The sequence below is a fragment of the Chrysochloris asiatica genome, unplaced genomic scaffold (genome assembly GCF_000296735.1).
Source record: "Chrysochloris asiatica unplaced genomic scaffold, ChrAsi1.0 scaffold00036, whole genome shotgun sequence".
Classification (NCBI taxonomy): domain Eukaryota; kingdom Metazoa; phylum Chordata; class Mammalia; order Afrosoricida; family Chrysochloridae; genus Chrysochloris; species Chrysochloris asiatica.
The window spans coordinates 9,885,595-9,893,017 of NW_006408554.1; positions in this window are offsets into that span (position 1 = coordinate 9,885,595).

Sequence of the window (7,423 nt, forward strand, 5' to 3'; positions counted from 1 at the left end):
GAAACAAGCTATATGAATTGTTGAATGTGAAACTGATGATGTGCCCTGTAAACTTTCACTCAATCCACAATAAAAACCTTAAATCAAAAAAAAAAAAAAAAAAAAAAGGGAGAATGGGATTTTTCCATGAACGTTTTGAAGCCCTCTTATGATATTTCGGGCTTTGGCATTAAAAAAGTCATACGGAAAGGCGCAAAGATATGAAAGAGTTTGGTGATTCAGGAGGTATATGATATATATGAGGGATGGGAAGCATGGAATGTATTCAAGAGAACTATTTCTTGATTATATATGGCATGGGTGGGGAACAGCTGGCCTATGGGCTGTATGTTATTCTTGTTGTTAAGTGCCATTGAGTCAGTTCCAACCCACTGTGACCCTGAAGAGGGTTTCCAAGGAGTTATTGATGAGCTTGAACCTCTGGTTTAGCTGTTCAAACCAATTTTGCAGTCCAGCACATTAACCCACAGCACCACAGCAGGTAAGCCAGTAAAATCACTGCCAAGGCAACCGCAGTTCCACTCATCAAATTGTTGTTGTTAAGTGCTGTTGAGTATGTTCCAACCCAAAGCAACTCTGTATGGGGGTTCTGAGGAGCAGCTAGTGAGCTTGAACCACCAAACTTGGAGTTCAAACCAACATTGCAGTCCAGTGCATTAACACGCAGCGCCACACCAGGACTCCAGCCATCATATTAGGGTGAGTTAATTAAATGTTTGACCAAGTAGTCTTAGAAGACAAAGTCAAGTATTATAATGAAATGCACCAAGCAAGATAATTTTCAAGTTGGTAATTTTATATGGCCTATAAATGATGTTATAAATTTTGGCAGAAAAAAATTTCCTCACCCTTGATGAGATTGGAAGACAGACTCAGAGTTACCTGCAATTTCTGAAATGAACCTAAAAGATGATAAATTATTCCCTCAAGTCATCTAATGAACAATTGGTAGAGCTATGCTTTAATTTTTTTCTTTCTAACTCCAGAGCTGCAGCTATTTCTGCTTTACCCTGTATTCTGAAAAAATTGGTCAAGAATTTAGTTTGTGGATTTCAGCTTTCATTCGTGGGAAGGGTTATATCTTATTTCCTAGTATGCAGCAGGAATTTGATAAATTACAGTCAAATAATGAATGAAATTTTAGATAGATTCAAATCAGTTATATTCTGTCATGCTAACTTTTGCCTCTGTGATAGTTGAGGTTTTGTGTCAGTTTGACTTGACCAGGATTCTCAGTGGTTTAGCAGTTAAGATGTAGTTATCACTTCCATGATGAGATCTAAGATCATGCCATTGTCCCATCATGTGATTAGTTCTGATCTGATGTTATTATCCAGTGTGTTGTAAATTCTCACTTCTGTGATGTTACTGAGGCCAGATGCACTCTACAGCATTAAGTTGTATCTTAAGTCAATCTCTTTTGAGAGACATAAAGCACCAAAAATGAACAGAGCTCAGAGAGACCTACTACCACCAAGATAAAAGAGCTGGGATTAGAGGGCATCCTTTGTACCTGGCTTCCCTGCACTGGGAAGTTTTTACTAAAACATAGGGAAGTCTCAAATGAATACTGGGCCTACAGATGCTGAAAGGACACAAGGGCTTTTCCTCAGAGCCAGTAAAGAGAAAGCCTTTCCCCTAGAGCCAGCACTATGAATTTGGACTTAAAAGCCTTCTAAACTGTGAAAGAGAAAAATTCTAGTTGTTAAAGTCATTGGCTTGTGGAATTTCTCTTATAGTACCATCAGATAACTAAGACAGTCTCTGACCAATGACACTAAAGTTCCATTTCATTTGTTACTTATTTGCATGTATGTATTGATTGACACTTTCCTTTTTTGAAGCTTCTCTTTTAAACAGCAAACTCTCTAAAATTGTGAACTGTGTCTTAATAATTTTCCTTGTACTTTATAGCATGTACCATAGCATATTTTCATTGTGGTTGGCTCTTGATACACATATTTAATTAAGGTCCTATTGCTGTACATTTTAAGAAGTTGTTTCAGATAGTCTTTTCCAGGAATCCTGATAGTGCCGTGGGTTATGCATTGGGCTGCTAACCTCAAGGTCATCAGTTAGAATCCACCAGCAGCTCCATGTTGTTAAGTGCCATGGGAAAAAGCTAAAGCTTTTTGCTCCTGTTAAGATTGTTAAGATTACAGTCTCTGAAACCCTGCACAGGGTCACTATGATTTGGAATTGACTTGACAGTATAGCAACAGCAATATTTTTAAGATTAATTAACCATTGTCTTAAACAACTTTCTTGGATTTAAAAACTTGCTTCAACAGACATATAACAGTGCCTTTATGATCCTTTATCTTTTCTTGGCTTGAGTGCAGCATGAAACGTCCATTGTTCTGTGAGACTGTTTTGACCTCATTGTGTTACAGGAGTGCCTGTCAGCACATTTTGCAAATATACAGAATCTGATTTATAGAATGTGCAAAAGTCCTTGACTAACTCAATTTTTAAGATACCTTGCAACAACTCCTTAACAATGGTGATGTCTAGTTACCTCAATTAGGAGGCATTAGCAATGCAACCTCTTGAAAATAATTAAATATTTAAATCAGAGAGCAAAGAAATTCCAATAAAGGGTTTCATGAATTGAGGCTACTGTCCCTGAAGCATACTTGCCCCAATCCTGTACTTCTTTCACCTGTGCAGCAAACCTTTGTGTTTGGAGGATCATGGGAAAGTATATTCTGGAGCAACTGGGTAGATCATCCAACATCCTAATTTTTGAGCTATTCGGTGGAGAGGCTACACCAGAGACAGATACAAAGATGGTTTCAGAAGAGATAAGATAGAGAAGTGAGTATTTGGAATAATCTAAGTGAATGACTTCTCCAAATACAATTTGATTTCAAACTCTGACCTGTCAGAAAAAGCATCTGTATTTATATTAGACAGGTATGGTGCTGTAGTGTAAGCAGTAGACCGCAAGTCCATTTGAACCACAAGGTTAGCTGTTCAAACTCACCAGCTGCTCCTTGGAAAGCCTATACAGGGTTACTATGAGTTGGAACTGACTCAATGGCACTTAACAACAACAACATTACATAGTAGGATAACCTATGTGTAGAAACTTTTGAAATACACATTTCAGAAACAATCAGAAAGATGTGTGGGTATATATCTATATGATTCTGTAGGATAAGCACTGGACTGCTAACACAAGGTTGGTGATTCCAACCCACCATCCGCACCTTGGAAATTCTATACAGGATTGCTATGAGTTGGAACCAACTTGACAGTATTTTAACAACAATAACAATGCAAGAATGTTTATTATCATTAAGTTTATTAAAATACCCACATTTTTTCAGTTACAAAGATACTGGCTTTAGCATACTCTTAGTTTAGTATGAACTGTATTAGTATATATATGAAAGATTAATAAGGTGTCCCTGAATTTGACGTTCTCTTCAATAGCTCTTCAGGAAAAACAGGAGCATTTAGAAAGTGTTTTCAGGTTTATTCTCAGGTAGTGGATCAAATCCAGCTGAAAAGAAGGGACACGTGATTTGGGAGCCCTAGTACCGTAACGGATTGTGAGCTGGGCTGCTAACCAAAAGGTCAGCAGTTCAAATCTGTCAGCCACTCCACGGGAGAAAGATGTGGCTTTCTAATCCTATAAAGATTCATAGCCTCGGAAACAATACAGAGGGTCACTCTGAGTCAGAACCAACTCGGTGGCACACAACCACCACCAAAGCATAATCATTGTGAATATGACCTTGGAGTTCTAGTCCAGGATAGAGTCTGGGATTTGGTACTTACTAACTGTGGGATTATCAGCAAGCTACATATCTTTCTATCCTCAGTATCTTTACCTATAAGCTGGGGACAAATAGTACTTAGGTCACAAGGATCACACGAGATGCTGTAATAAGCACTCAGCACAAGACCTGGCAGACTAGTGAAGACTCAGGTAAGTGCAGTGGGTATTATTATTATTACTGTCAGCTTCTCCTCAACACCACCACTTTCCTAACTACCCTGAAATGTAGACTTCCAAGATTAATGTGCACCAATTATCTGAGGGAGTCTATGAAAATTAAAGCCCTAGGCACAGGTATAATAGTCTCTAACTAAAGTAAGTAGAAAAATGACTTCTGAATGTAAAAAAAAAAAAAAAATCAAAAAACTGAATATAGTGGAAAGATTATAACATGATACAACCTAAGCAATTATATTACTCTGTATAAAGAGATATGCAGAAGAGAATAAAATTTTCCATAGGAAGCTTGAAAAAAAGACAATATGATGATCAGGAATTTGTGGGTGATTATCCAGTTCTGACCACCAGAATAAACAACTACCACACTCCAAACCCATTGCTTCCAAGTCAATTTGGCATCATAGGGTTCCCAAAGATGTATATTTACGAGGGTAGATTGAGTAACTGGTAGGTACAAACAGCTGACCTTTTGATTAGCAATCAAGCACTTAACCACTGTGCCATCCTGACTCCTTCAATAAATAAAACCAAAGCAATAACAGTAACAACAACAACAACAACAACAAACAAACAAAAAAACCCCAGCAGGGCCCAGCAAATATGAGTAATCTGGTCATAATAGAGGGAATGGGCACAGAGTGAGTTAGTGTTTTTCTTGACTTGCCTGAAATGCATCTAAGGATTAATACAAATAGCCAACACATCTACAATATTGACTAAATCCTAACCAAACACACTTCCATCTAGGTGGTTCCTGCTCATAGTAAGATGCTAGGACAGAATAAAAATGCCCCAGAAGCTTTCCGAGGCTGTAAATCTTCACAGAAGCAGACTGCCTCATCTTTCTCCTGCAGCGCACCTTCAAAATTTACTCTGTACCACATGTTCAAGTATTAGAGATACCATACAATTCCTTTAATCCTAAAAACAATATCATGAAGTATATACTACTATTACCTTCATTTTTTAAGAGGAGGGAGCTAAGGAACAGAAAGTTTAAGTAACTTTCTCAAGGTCACAGTAAAGGGCAGAATTAATATGTGACTTTAAAGAGCAAAGATGGTACTTTGAGGACTAAGGTGTGCTCGACTCAAGTCATGGTATTTTCAGTTGCCTCATGTGTATGTGAAAATTGAACAATGGAAAAGGAAGACTGGAGAAGAACTGATGCATTTGAATTATAGGTTTGATAGAGAATATTGAAAGTACCACAGAATGCCAGAAGAACAAACAAAACTGTCTTGGAAGAAGTGCTATCAGAAGGCTCCTTAGAAGCTATGATGGAGAGACTTCATCTCAGGTACTTTGGACATGTTATCATGAAAGACCAATCCTTGAAAAAGGACATCATGCTTGGTAAAGTAGCTGGTCAGCAAAGAAGAGGATGATCCTCAATGAGACAAACTAGCTGCTACAATGGACTCAAACATAACAATTGTGAGGATGGCACAGAAGCAGGCTGGGTTTCGCTCTGTTGTACATGAGGACACTAAGAGTCAGAACCAACTCAATGGTACCTAACAAAGCAATAACAAAATAGTGCTCTTAAATAACGAACATTTGAGACTCAGTGGTTAAAGTACTTGGCTGCTAACCAAAAGGTCTGCAGTTGAAATCAACCAGTCATTCCATGAAGACAGATGTGAAATGATGCTTTCGTTAAGATTTTACAGCCTTGGAAACCCCGTGAGACAATTCTACTTTATGCTATAAGGTCCCTATGAGTTACAAATGACTCAACAGTAACAGGCTTTAGCGCTGTTAAGGAGCCCTGGTGTCACTGTATGATAAGCACTGGACTGCTGTCCATAAGATTGGCAGTTCAAGCCCACTATAAACTCATCTGGATAAAGATGAGGTTTTCGGCTTCTGTAAAAATGTACGTTCTTGGAAATTCTGTATCCGGTTGCTATGTGTCAGAACCGACTTGATAGCAGTGGGTTTGTTTTGTTAGTTTGTGTTTTTTTTTTGGTGGGGGGAGGTAATAGGGTCACTATGAGTTCATTGGAGTAGACGGCAATGGATATGTGTTTAATACTCTTAAGAAGGTCCCAAGGTGAGCACACAAAATGTGCTCAATAAAGGTTGATGGTGTGAACTCACCCAGAGTGATAGAGGAAGATAGTTCTGGAGATATGCTTCCTTTTAGATGGCAGCCAAGAGAATTCTATAAAACAGTTCAACTCTATAATATATGGGGTTGTCTTGAGTCAGAATTGATTAAATAGCAGTTAACAACAGTAGGACTCTTGAACACCACTATACTGCATTCCAAAACCCTCCCTACCATTGCCCCACGGGTATTACTTCATTCTCTTTGAAAATATTTTTAAAACCAAGGGGCATTTTGATGACTAATTTGACTTCTCCAGTGCGCTATTGGGTAGGAGTTATCATGGATTGCAAGTAACAGTACTCTTCTACCCCATTTCAAATTTACTCATTAGCAAACTGATTTATATATGTCGCTTGTGCTAAACAAAATGAAAACAAGTAGACATATGCCATAATATGAACTTGAATGTATCTCACCTGAATTTAGAGACCATCTCAAGGACAGATTTGATATATTAGGCACTAGTGACTGAAGACCAGAAGAACTGTAGGATGACATAAAAAACATCATACAGAAAAAAAGAAAAAGATCACAAAAAAAGACCTGGAAGGAAGAAAAGACCAAAATGGATGTCAGAAGAGACTCTGAAATCTGCTCTCCAGTGTAGAAATGCTAAAGCAACTCGAAGAAATGTGAAGGTAAAAGAGCTAAACCACAATTTTCAAAGGGCAGCACGAGAAGACAAAGTCAAGTATCATCATGAATGGGCAAAGACCTGGAGTTAGAAAATCAAAAGTGAAGAACATACCCAGCATTTTTCAAGCCAAAAGAACTGAAAAAACATTCAAGCCTTACAATATTAAAGAATTTTATGTCAAAATATTGAATGGTGCAGAAAGCATCAGAAGATGAAAGAGCCACTAAACCAAAATGAAATGGTTGATGTTCAAACATTTCAAGAGTTAGCATATGATCAAGAGCCAACTGGACTGAAGGAAGAAGTCCAAGCTGCACTGAAGATAATGGAAAAAAACCCAAAACAATGCTTCAGGCATTGATAGAATACAAACTGAAATCTTTCAACAAACTGACACAATACTGGAGGCGCTCAATCATCTTTGCCAAGAAATTTGGAGACAGCCTTCCTGACCAACCGATTGTAAGAAATCTATATCTGTGCCCATTCCAAAGAGAGGAGACACAATGGAATGTGGAAATAATAGAACAATATAATTAATAACACATGCAAGTAAACTTTTGCTGAAGAAAATTAAAAAACGACTGCAATAGTACACTGGCAAGGAACTGCCAGAAATTCAAGAAACTTTTGACTGTGTAGATCATGACAAGCTATGAATAACATTGCAAACAATGGGTATTCCAGTACACTTAATTGTGTT